Here is an 11,209-nt window from a genome sequence, read left to right as displayed (position 1 = left end):
AAAAGAAAAGTTCTTGAAGGATCATACGAACTGATGCGGCGAAGCTGTGAGAGAAGGGGTCTTCTGCCTTTAGCTTTGCATTGGTCGCCTGTCCATTTTCGTTCCGCTGGTGCGCGGTCTTTTGGTGGATGGAGGCTACTTCACTCTAAACAGGGATACGCCTACACGGGAGTAAAAAGAGATGAGCTGCTCTTTACTGTTTTCTGTTAGGGTGCGGAGGATGGAGGTGGGTGGCGCTTCTAAGAGTGGGCAGGCATGTAGCCAAGATTTTTTATGACATGGGGGGGGGGGGGCTCAGTTATCTCTTGAATACATGCTTGGATCATAGAGTCTGTCGAGCCAATATATATCGAATTACTGTTTATGTCTAACAGCGAGAACATCCCATCGATAAACCCGTGCAAAATAATAACGCTATTGTTCGAGTTCATCAAACTTGAGTTCAGCGGAACATTCAATATATCGAACGCAGCGCCAGCGCTTTAAAGATGTGTGGTGTGCTTGAGGGCGCCTTGCACCTCTTGCACTCATTTTTTCACGCCACATCACTAACATGCGATGAAAACAACCAAACTAGCAGAAGCATGGCGGCGGTCGTCACCTGATGGGCTTCGCTGCCGAAGGCGTTGCGGAAAATTACCGTATCTTAATTGAAATGAGAATATTGTATTTATAGTGTACTGGTAAGAATTAGCCGTCTTATGATAGGCAGTGGCCAGTTCCAAAGCACTGTTCACTGCGGCTTCTCCAGCACGCCGGTGGGCGGCATGTCGCTGCAAGAAGCGCGTCCCTACCTAGAGTGCTTGCCATGCATTCTTGCTTCTAGGTTTCAGATCAACTCATGTGCTGCCATATTTTCTATATCGAATTGTCGGTATATCAAACTATTTGCCGATCCCCTTCGAATTCTATGTATCCGGACTCGTATTTCGAGATCCCAGACTTCTTTGGCAGCTATATTTCTTTCGATGGCAGCGTGCGCAGGACATGCGCTTCTTGTACAGTCGCGAGTAAAACAGACTAGCACACATGACGGAACACCGGAGCGCCGGAATGACAACGCGTGGCGCTGCGGGTGGAGAAGAGGCTGATAACGAGAGTGCCGGGCCGTTCCTATTCTACAGTATTTAGGGGGGTTCAGCGGATTGTCACGGACCAGCAAAATTGCTGGCTAAAAGCAGCGCTATCGTGTATTTTTCCCGCGAGTTCCTTTTGACAAACCATCGCGCACATAAAAAAAGAAACAGTAATAAAAAGAAGCCATCTTTGCTCATGATAACCGAGCAAAAATAAATGCCGCATGCACAGTCACGTAGGGTCGGCACTTCAACGCTCGGGCGGTGCACGCTTGATAAAGCTTACTTCCTGCTGTCCCCCCCCCCCCCCCTAGGCTGCAATTATTGCAACGGCAGATAGGCAGGTCTGCGAACCGCAGCGCCGCGTGGTGAGGTATACCAATTCTGATCGCCAGTGATCTGTGCTAATATTTTTTGCTCGCGACTGTGCGCTCTGGTGAGGTTCTGGTACACTCAATTTCATAAGGCATTGCATATATAGGGTGGCTAGTTTTAAGGCGAAAGAAAGCCTTTAATGGCTCATACTGTCGTCCATTAACAAAGCGTGTCACACACGTTTAATTCGGGAACTAAAAAATACAAAGGAAAACCAATGGTTGCTTCAGATAGAGCAGGAAGATAAGAACCTTGAAGCCAAGTTTGAGTACTGTAGATTAATTAGTTCATTAATTATCGGCAAAAATGTCTAAATTGCGTCGAAATAGCGAGGACGTCGATATAGCCACGGAAACGTTGTGACGTCACATCCACAGGAAGTCGTCACGGCATAGTGAAAATTATCACAGAATGGTCGAAAAAAACGTCAGATTTGTGTCAAATTAAATGAAAAAATTTGTAATTAAGTGTAATTAACATTTAAGGTCTACGAAAGATGCATAATTTTGGTATCGATATAGCCACGGGACCAGTGTGACGTCACATCCACCGGAAGTCGTCACGGCATTAGTGTCCTCGGCTTTCGCCTCTCAGCACTTTAGACAGGATGTGAAATAAATGTGATTGAATCTCGTGAAAATGAAATAATCATTTCGTACAGTTTGGTATCTATGACATCGATTGAAGGAGGGGGGGGGGGGGTGTCCTCGCAATTTTTTCTAGCAGAACTCCCCTCCATCTTTCAAGAGATCAGCTATTACCTGATCTTCCCCACCTGCTTTCCAACTTTGGAGTGGTCCTCAAGCTTTCTTTACTTCCTCTTTCGTTGCTGGCGGGATGTCCCAGTGCGTAAGTGCGGTAAAATAAAGCGCTCTGCTGCATAAAGCGCTAAACTAAGCTAAAGCTGACGCTGTCTCCAGATACCTGCATTTTGATAATGGCTAAGACCTACTGTAAAGCATAAAACCTGCAGACGGTCACGTGACTGGATGGTGATCTACTACGCGGTCACGTGACCGGACGCCGACGGTGTACGCTCTGAATCTGCCGCGGAGGGCTCCGTGTAACAGCTTTAGCTGTAAAAAAAAATGGAATAAGTTTGCTACTAGTGTGGAAGAAATATTTTGCAGGGAATCTCGCCTTTCATTGTCAACGCTTGGCTCAGCGAACCTGTGGAAGTTATTACATTACTATTAGGAAAGGGAAAACTTCATAATTTACAGGAAATGTTATTTCACAGTCCCTACTGTCAGCACGCAGATGTCCTTGGCTGCAATTTCAGGGATCGGGTATAGCCGATTGCCAGTGATTTTTTTTTAGGATTTCCAACTGAACAAAACCAGGAAAACTGATTGAGTTGGGGCATGCCATTTGAACCTTAAAAAGGATGAAATGAACACACTGCAAGAAGACAATAAAAGAATGCATGAAGAGAACTGTGCACGCGGGTGCCAAATCAAGATACAAGTTCACCTGTTTCTTCATCGCTCCTACGTTTTGGTTCCGCAATAAATAAGAATGAAAACTTCGCAGTCTTCTTTATTATTGAGGTGTTACGCAAGTATTTCAGCGCGACCGATTAATACGTCATTTCATATATAGCAAGCAATAACGATTTGTCGATCAAAATGATTTCACCGGCTCCAGACCATATCTTTAAACCCCACAATCTTGGTTCTCTCCTTTGCCGGGTCTGATGCTTCGACAATAGGAATGGCGAGCGGCTCCGAAACTCAACCCCTGGGGAGGACCAAATCACAAATGTCATGCTCAGAAATCTAGATGACCGTTCAATTTCCCTTCTCACCGACTACTTCAATGAGTGCTGGGAAATGGCGGCGCTACCTGCTGAATGGAAGCACGGGAAAATAATTTTCATTCCTAAACCAAACAAGCCCATTAAAGGGAAGCTGAAGAGATTTTCGAATTCATTAAGATGCTCACGTATGGATGTGGGAACCTTAAAAATCATGCGGGTGAAATTTTTTGCAGATTAATCACTTAGGAGCGACGTAATCGCCGTTTAAAATTGCGCGGTAGCTCCGCCCCCCGCTGTCCGCCGAGCGCTGCTGATGACCCTGACGATGCGAGCCGAAACCGGAAACCGTGGGGTGGTGACGTAAACATTGGTGTTCCGTCGCCACGCAGCCTCCGCGACCGTGCTTGTTTCTGCGTGCGTGCCATCGTAAGCTGCTTCGATCTGCCGTGTGTTCCTGTATTTGTGCTTTTTTATGTTTGTGGTGACGTACAGAAACGTGGGCAGCATCGAGTGAAGCGGTGGACCATCATGCCGGCGTTCTGCGCAGCCTTCGGCTGCACTAACACCGGCGGCCGCGACGATGTGGTCTTTCATAATTTCCCGCAAAATAAGAAGCTTTCCGCGAGGTGGGTCGCTGCTGTGAAGCGAAGGGATTTCAAACCCTCAAAGACTACAGTGCTATGCTCTGACCACTTTCGTGATGAAGATTATAACCATAGCCTGTCGATAATGCGTTCATTGGGCCTGTCAACAAAGTCAGCTGGACTGAAACCCGGCGCAATACCGTCTGTCTTCGCGCACAGGAGCTCGTCACCGCCACCGAGGCCAGCTTTCGCGAAAAGGAGGAAGCTCGAGGTAAGAATTTGTGTATTAACTCTATGAGAATTTGACTGCGCGAACCGGTGTTCTGTGTAGTGTATGGCGCGTAATTTCGTGGATGCAAGACTTTCGGTAGTAGTGAGATGAACGGCGCTTGAATGAGAATGTCAGGACGGCAGCAAACTGCAGCTTACAAAATAAGTGCTTAGCTGTTATGCTTGCAGGCATGCATCATGCATCTCGTACAGCATTACTCATATCAGAACTCGGCCCTAAATTTTTTGGCTGAGTAAAAATCGTTAAACTGCTATTAATACTGCAAGAGGTGGAGCGACGCGAAGTGCGCCTCACAACCTGAGACTGCGCGCCGCGCGTGAGCAGAAAACTTCGTTCGGTAAGCGAGCACGTGAAAAGACGTTATATGCAGACTCTTTACTCAATTATGTTGGAGCTCAGATATTCTAGGATTCATGCGTAGCCCTCAGTGGCGAGAACATAGGGAGTAGTACGCGGCACATTTTTCTTCGTGGTCGGAGCGCCGAAAAAACTGGCCGCATTTGTTTTTCCAGTCCCGGACTACTTGCTGGCAGGTCTCGGCTTCCGCTGGGACAGGAAAAGCGTCATGGTCACATGACCTACTTGCCATAAGCTGCTTTCGAACACGGCGCCAGAGTCGGGCTCCCCCTCGGTTACCGTACAAGGACGCTGTCATCTGCTAGAAGACGATGCAAGCCACGGCCACTACGACGCCGAAGCAACGCCGTGCGCTCGATCATGATACTGAGTCGATTTAAAGACTGTACTGTCAGCTCAGCGTAGGCGCATTACAGAACTCAGCTTCGGAGGTATGCTCGCCGCTACTGCTTGCGGCGAAGTTCGCACAAAGTAGCCCAACTCGTTGCGGAAATGCGGATAGACGAAAGCCTCCGCAAAAATGTTGACAACAAGCTCTATAGCTGCTCCAGTATACGAGTGGTTCACCTGCGATGCTTTCAGGTAAGCGTACAGACAGCATGTGGCAAAACAAGCGAACAAGAACCTCTTGACGACACGAGCAAACAATACGCGCTCGCAGCTCCGAACGCGCGTCTTGTGCGGTGGATTTCAAGAAAATAAACGAAGATGCAAGAACAAAAAGTCTTGCGATGGCTCAGAGAGGAGCTACGGAGCTCATGTGAAGGTTTAACGCATGATATCGACCTCCAGGGACACGAAAAGCACTCAAAATGCACACGGAGTCTAACTTAATATGGCTGCCAGCGCGGCGCGCAGCTATCGTCTGCTGCCTTCTCAGCAGCCCCAAGCAGCCCGCGGACTGCCATAGGCTAAAAACGAACGCGTTGCTATGGCGATGCAAGCAGGTGGGCGGAGCTTTCGGGCTGCCCGAGAAAAACAAATACCGGACTCGAGTCCGCAAGTAGTCCCGGACAGTCCGGGACTGAAAAACAAATGCGCCCACTGTTTGCACATGTTTCTGGTATACGGGCGCGCGGCGTTTCGTTTTGAATTTGGTTTCGCCTGGGGCCTGGCTGATAGCAGCCTCGTCAGCGCCCGATGTGCGCAGTCATGGCGCTTGCAGTCCGGCCCCAAAGCGCACACTTTTTTTTTGAGCGATCTACGTCGGACGCGGCCGCTGATTCTGTGTTAGCGCTTGAAGTTGCCTGTCAGGGTTTTTAAAGTGATCTTTTTTTGCTTGGCTATAGTATTTGCAGGAGGTGCTCCAAATCTGCAAATACAACATAATATGAAATACAACATAATATGAAAATAAAAATTTAATTAAGATATGCATTTTAGTGAGCTAATGGAAGCCTTCTGCCTATTACTAGTGTCTGCCGTATCCCCCAATATAGCCCCAGGTATAAAATTAATACAAGGTTAGTTACCCATTTTTTAAAATAAATTTTGGACCTCCTAAAGGACCACCTGGTATATAATAAATGATCTCACTTCGCACGGAGCTCGCCAATCAACAAAATGGTTTATGAAATAAACCAGCAGATTTTACTCATACTGAAGCACACTTTTGTTCTGTTTGGAACAATAACATCATGTGGCTTATGCCTTTCAGTTTCTTGCCGAACTGCTGCAAGATCAAGACTGCGCACCAGACGATAGTGCAAATGAAGAGTGCATGGAAAATGACATCACGCCTGGAGGCTGCACACCACCAGGCAGTCAAGAATCCACACCAAACGGCAATACAAATCAGGACTGTGCAACAAGTCGAATGCCACTGGCAGATGCTGCTGAGGACCCTGCCATCGAACTTTTCTAAAAGTGATGACAAGGCTGACAAGTCTGTTCAAGTTCTAATGCAGCCAATACCAGTAAAGTGTTCTGCCAGGAATACGTTTATAATAACACATGTAGTCGTAAAAAATTGCCGAGTGCAGCATGGCTTCATACATTAATAATAATATTATATAATTGTGCGCCACGTGTGCTACAGCCAGCCTTGCGATTCGGCCTGCTTGGTTGCAGCACGAGGCCATCGAGAACAGCGCGATCAAGGCGGCCGCAAACGGATGGAGATATTCCTACAAGGGCTTGCAGTATGAAGCAACTCGCCTAAACAAGGATTTCAATTTACTGCCAGATCCCATCTTGGCACGCAGAACGGAAGGCGCACGTTTGTCACCTCGACGAGTTCTGCCGCAAAGCGCCGCGAACTTCTGTGTTTCGCGTGTGTTATGAACCGAGCCGGCACGCAGCGACCATGAAGCGATGCCAGCATAAAATTTGCGTGCAAAAAGAGCCTGATAACTTCTTGCGCTTGTTAATGGTCTGTGTGGATTACAAGCAGATTTGCGGCAGCACCGACAAGCGGCAAGACAAGAATGCCGACGATCGCATCCCGCTTACATTGCATTAGGAAAATTTCGTGGAGCAGTGCTATACTATACATTTGCTCGCTTCAAAATTAATTTATTGTATCTCTGAATGAAGTTTGGCTAGAAAAGTATGCTTACCAATGGACATTTCCAACACGTGGAGATGCTGACGCTTCGCTTTCGTTCAAGCCAAAAGCACCGCTTGCGCCAGCATCGTTGCTTCCTTGGAGCGGTTTGCTCTTTGCGATGGGTTCGTACATGTAGGGGATGACGCCAAGATCCTCCCGGTAATCTTCGATGTGTTCCATCGTGATATAAGCATCAAACCAACAACCGGAACACCGCGCGCCGCGCTTCATGTACTACATCGGCGGCGACCGAGCCGGGCTCACCGAGCCAACGCCAGTGTTTACGTCACGAGGCGCCCAGCCAATCACAGGCGGCAACGAGGCGCGTGAGCTGGCTCGAGGCTGCTGCGGCACTTTTCGCCAAAATAAAATAGGTTTGCGCTTTCTTTTGCCTAATTTCGATGAGAAATTCGGATTCCGAGGGTGGAAAACTGTAAAGTGTATCTCTTCACTCAATTTTTTGGTGAAACCTTTCAGCATCCCTTTAACGCCCAAAACCTCCGTCCCATTTCGCTGACTTCGTGCTTGGGCAAACTGTTTGAGCATGTCATCCTCACCCGTCTCACGCAACACATGGAATCCCATGGACTATATCCACATACTATGGTAGGATTTCGATCCCACCTCTCGGCACAGGACGCCCTACTGCAGATTTCACACGCTATCCTCAATGACATGTTACATCACACCAGAGCAATCCTGGCAGTCGACCTCACCAAAGCATTCGACAAAGTTACGCACAGTGCCATCCTGCAGGGCATCCAGGAGCTGCAGTTGGGGCCTAAGACCTACAACTATATCCGGGCCTTCTTAAACGGTCGCACAGCCTCACTGCATATAGATGATAGACAGACCCCCCCCCCCCCCCCCCCCCCCCCCCCCTTCACGCTTGGTAACATTGGTACCCCGCAAGGGGCGGTGTTATCTCCCTTCCTCTTCAAACTCACCCTCATCCCCGTGGCCAAGGCTCTCAGCCGCATCCCGCACTTAGGACACACACTTTACGCGGATGATATAACGGTTTGGACCACATACGGCTCGGATGGCGACATAGAATCGACCCTTCAGGAAGCCGCTACAACTATCGCTACTCACGCGGCAAACATTGGGCTTGAATGCTCCCCCACAAAGTCAGCACTCCTCATAATCCGCCCGCGGCGCGTCCCTACCTCCCCCATCACGATCTACCCGCATGACACTCCCATACCGCAAACACCTACCCTCCGCATTCTTGGCCTGCATTTACAGGACACGGGGAAAAACAACCTTACACTGAAAGCACTAAAACAGTCCACCTACTCCGTCATCCATCTTCTTAGAAGGGTTTCACATTCACGAGCCGGTCTAGACGAAGCAGATAATCTCAAGGTGCTGCATGCGTTCGTGCTTAGCCGCATTCTTTACGCCACTATTTACCTAAACCTCTCCTGTTCGGATAAAGACAAGATCAATGCTCTTATCCGCATGGCTACCAAAGCAGCGCTAAACCTACCAAAGAGCACTAGCACGGACAGACTCTTAAAATTAGGAATGCACAACACTATACAAGAACTTATAGATGCACATCGCTACACACAGTACCTTCGTCTGGCTGGCACGGAAACTGGACGATATATACTGGATTCTCTGGGAATTCGCATACCGGCACTCACGACAGACTTCATCTCTCTCCCTCGCGCCATACACTCCGCGCTTATCCTGAAACCCCTTCCTAAGAATGTCCACCCTGAATACCATCAATCCCGCCGAGTCGCGCGAGCCAAAGCTCTCCATAAAGAATATGGCACTTTAGAGGATGTGCGCTGGGTGGACGCCGCGTGTGGTACAGACCGTTCAGTAGCTGTGGCTTATCATCCAGCAGCCCCCCCCATTTACCCATTTCATAGACCCACCTTGTACCCCGCAAGAAGCAGAGGAAGCAGCTATAGCAATAGCCATTGCCCAAACCAATGCGCCTTATATACTAAGCGATTCCAAAACAGCCATTCTTAACTTCGCCCGCGGACGCGTCCATCCCCCCGCGTGGCAGATATTGAGAATGTGCAACCTAAATCCCGATAGGCGTATTGAGCTCGTGTGGGTGCCGGCTCACTCTGGCAATCCCGGAAATGAGGCCGCCGATAACATAGCCCGAGGACTTATTTTCCGGGCAAATGGCGACCCCAGCCGGGATTTCTCGAGGGAGCGGGGGCACACGTTCTCAGAACTAACTCAACAAGCACGCCTTGCCCGTCGACTCTATCCCCCTCCCCACCCCCGCCTATCCCACTCCCAACAAATCCTCTGGAGGCGACTCCAGACCCGAACTCTTCCTACCCCTCAGCTTCTATCCCACTTCCGCCATGTTTCCCCAGAGTGCACTCTATCGGTACATGGGAGGAATGGGAGGCCCTCCTTGCGTCGCAGGACCCGGACGCGCAACTTCGCTGTGTGAACCGGGGTGCCAGTGCCATGGCCCTACGTGGCCTGGACACATGCGCGTAATGTGAGGGCTGTGCAGTGGCCCTGAGATCTTGTACGGTCCAAACTCACTTGCTTAATAAAGTTTTCCATCCATCATGGCGAGCGGCTGGAATGGGCCAGAAAGCCAGATGAGTGGCTCACGCGGACGAAGGGAAATGTTGGTTTGGTTTGGTTTATGGGGTTTAACGTCCCAAAGCGACTCAGGCTATGAGAGACGCCGTAGTGGAGGGCTCCGGAAATTTCGACTACCTGGGGTTCTTTATCGTGCACCGACATCGCACAGTACACGGGCCTCTAGAATTTCTCCTCCAAAGAAATTCATCCGCCGCGGCCGGGATCGAACCCGCGTCTTTCGGGTCAGCAGCCGAGCACCATAGCCACTGAGCCACCGCAGCGGCACGAAGGGAATGTGTATGCGGATGTGATCCAGAACATTGGCACTGCGTACAACGAAGAGAAAGCTACGTAGTGTCTGATATTGCATACGCACAGAAAAACACCGACACTGCTACTGACTGGAAGGCTTGAAGAGCGAAGGCAGCGATCTTACAGTTTTACAACTTTGATTTCGCACCCAAAGCTGAAAAAGTTTTTCATCGTGTTCTTCAAAACTGGATCTTTCATATGAAGTAGCAGACAGGCTCTTCCACATTGCCGAGCACATGCTTATTTTCTCAGCGGGGCAAAGTGCCTGAGTAAAAATTTTTGTGGGGCTAGTTGGTGCTTCATTCTTTTGGGTAAAAATTGACGCAACATAAAAATCTTTACCAGTAAGAAAGCCAGGACAACGTCTTCATAATTCGCTATTTTTTACCGAGGAAATAAAAAATGTTTGAGGCCAACTTTGAGGCTCACTCCTTCTTGCGATGCAGTAAATAAAGAAATGCGAAATACTTTCGGAGCTGGGACCAGTGTATTTGTTTGATGCGTCCAAAATAACAATTACATAAAAATAATTAAATTTTTTCAGGAACTACTTGCCATGTAGTGTCATTACTTTTTCTGAGCAGTAATTGGTAATATAGTTTAATAACAGCTGCGCGATTTTAACGTAAGTGAATAGTAATCTGATTTAAAAGGGTTGAGAATTGGGCGAGTTGGTACGGATTCATACTGTTGTGGCACAACGAGGGCAAGGACAGAGACGGAGTGACGACAACACAAGTGCTGAAGCACGTGAGCACTTGTGTTGTCGTCACTCCGTCTCCGTCCTTGCCCTCGTGTTGTCGTCACTCCGTCTCCGTCCTTGCCCTCGTGGTGCCACAGCAGTATGGATCTTATTTATTTGCCTCCTAAAGGTAATCCTCCTAGCCGCAGCGGTGGCTCAGTGGTTATAGTACTCGGCTGCTGACCCGAAAGACGCGGGTTCGATCCCGGCCGCGGCGATGTAACTTCGATGGAGGCAAAATGTTAGGGACCTGTGCCTTGTGCGATATAAGTGCACGTTAAAGAACCCCAGGTGGTCGAAATTTCAGGAGCCCTCCACTACGGCGTCTCTCACAGCCTGAGTCGCTTTGCGTCGTTAAACCTCCTCAAGAGCAAAAGTAATCTTCCTAGAATGAGCACGTGTTTGCACTCTGTCACCCAATCTCGGTCAATCTTCTTTGCTGGACTGATGCCAAGGGAACGCCTAGACAGCTCATATAGCTGCCTATTTCGAAGCGAGTAATTTTAGCGCCCTGCATCCTTCATTCTTCTTTACGGTCGTCGCGTTGAAACCAGGATGCATCGCCGTACTGAAATCACAGGAAGAGA

The 11,209-nt window shown here is 48.9% G+C and overlaps 1 long non-coding RNA gene across 1 annotated transcript; it reads left to right on the top strand.

The window, feature by feature from the left end:
* Positions 1-3,398: 3,398 nt before the first annotated feature.
* On the top strand, positions 3,399-6,379 carry LOC149335843 (uncharacterized). The gene is made up of 2 exons (XR_016284544.1): positions 3,399-4,065; positions 6,101-6,379. It is a non-coding gene; the product is annotated as an uncharacterized LOC149335843 (long non-coding RNA).
* Positions 6,380-11,209: the final 4,830 nt, after the last annotated feature.

Source organism: Amblyomma mixtum, chromosome 7, assembly GCF_055824585.1.
Source record: "Amblyomma mixtum isolate Tamu chromosome 7, ASM5582458v1, whole genome shotgun sequence".
NCBI classification, from domain to species: Eukaryota; Metazoa; Arthropoda; class Arachnida; order Ixodida; family Ixodidae; genus Amblyomma; species Amblyomma mixtum.
This window is presented reverse-complemented; position numbering and strand designations above follow the sequence as displayed.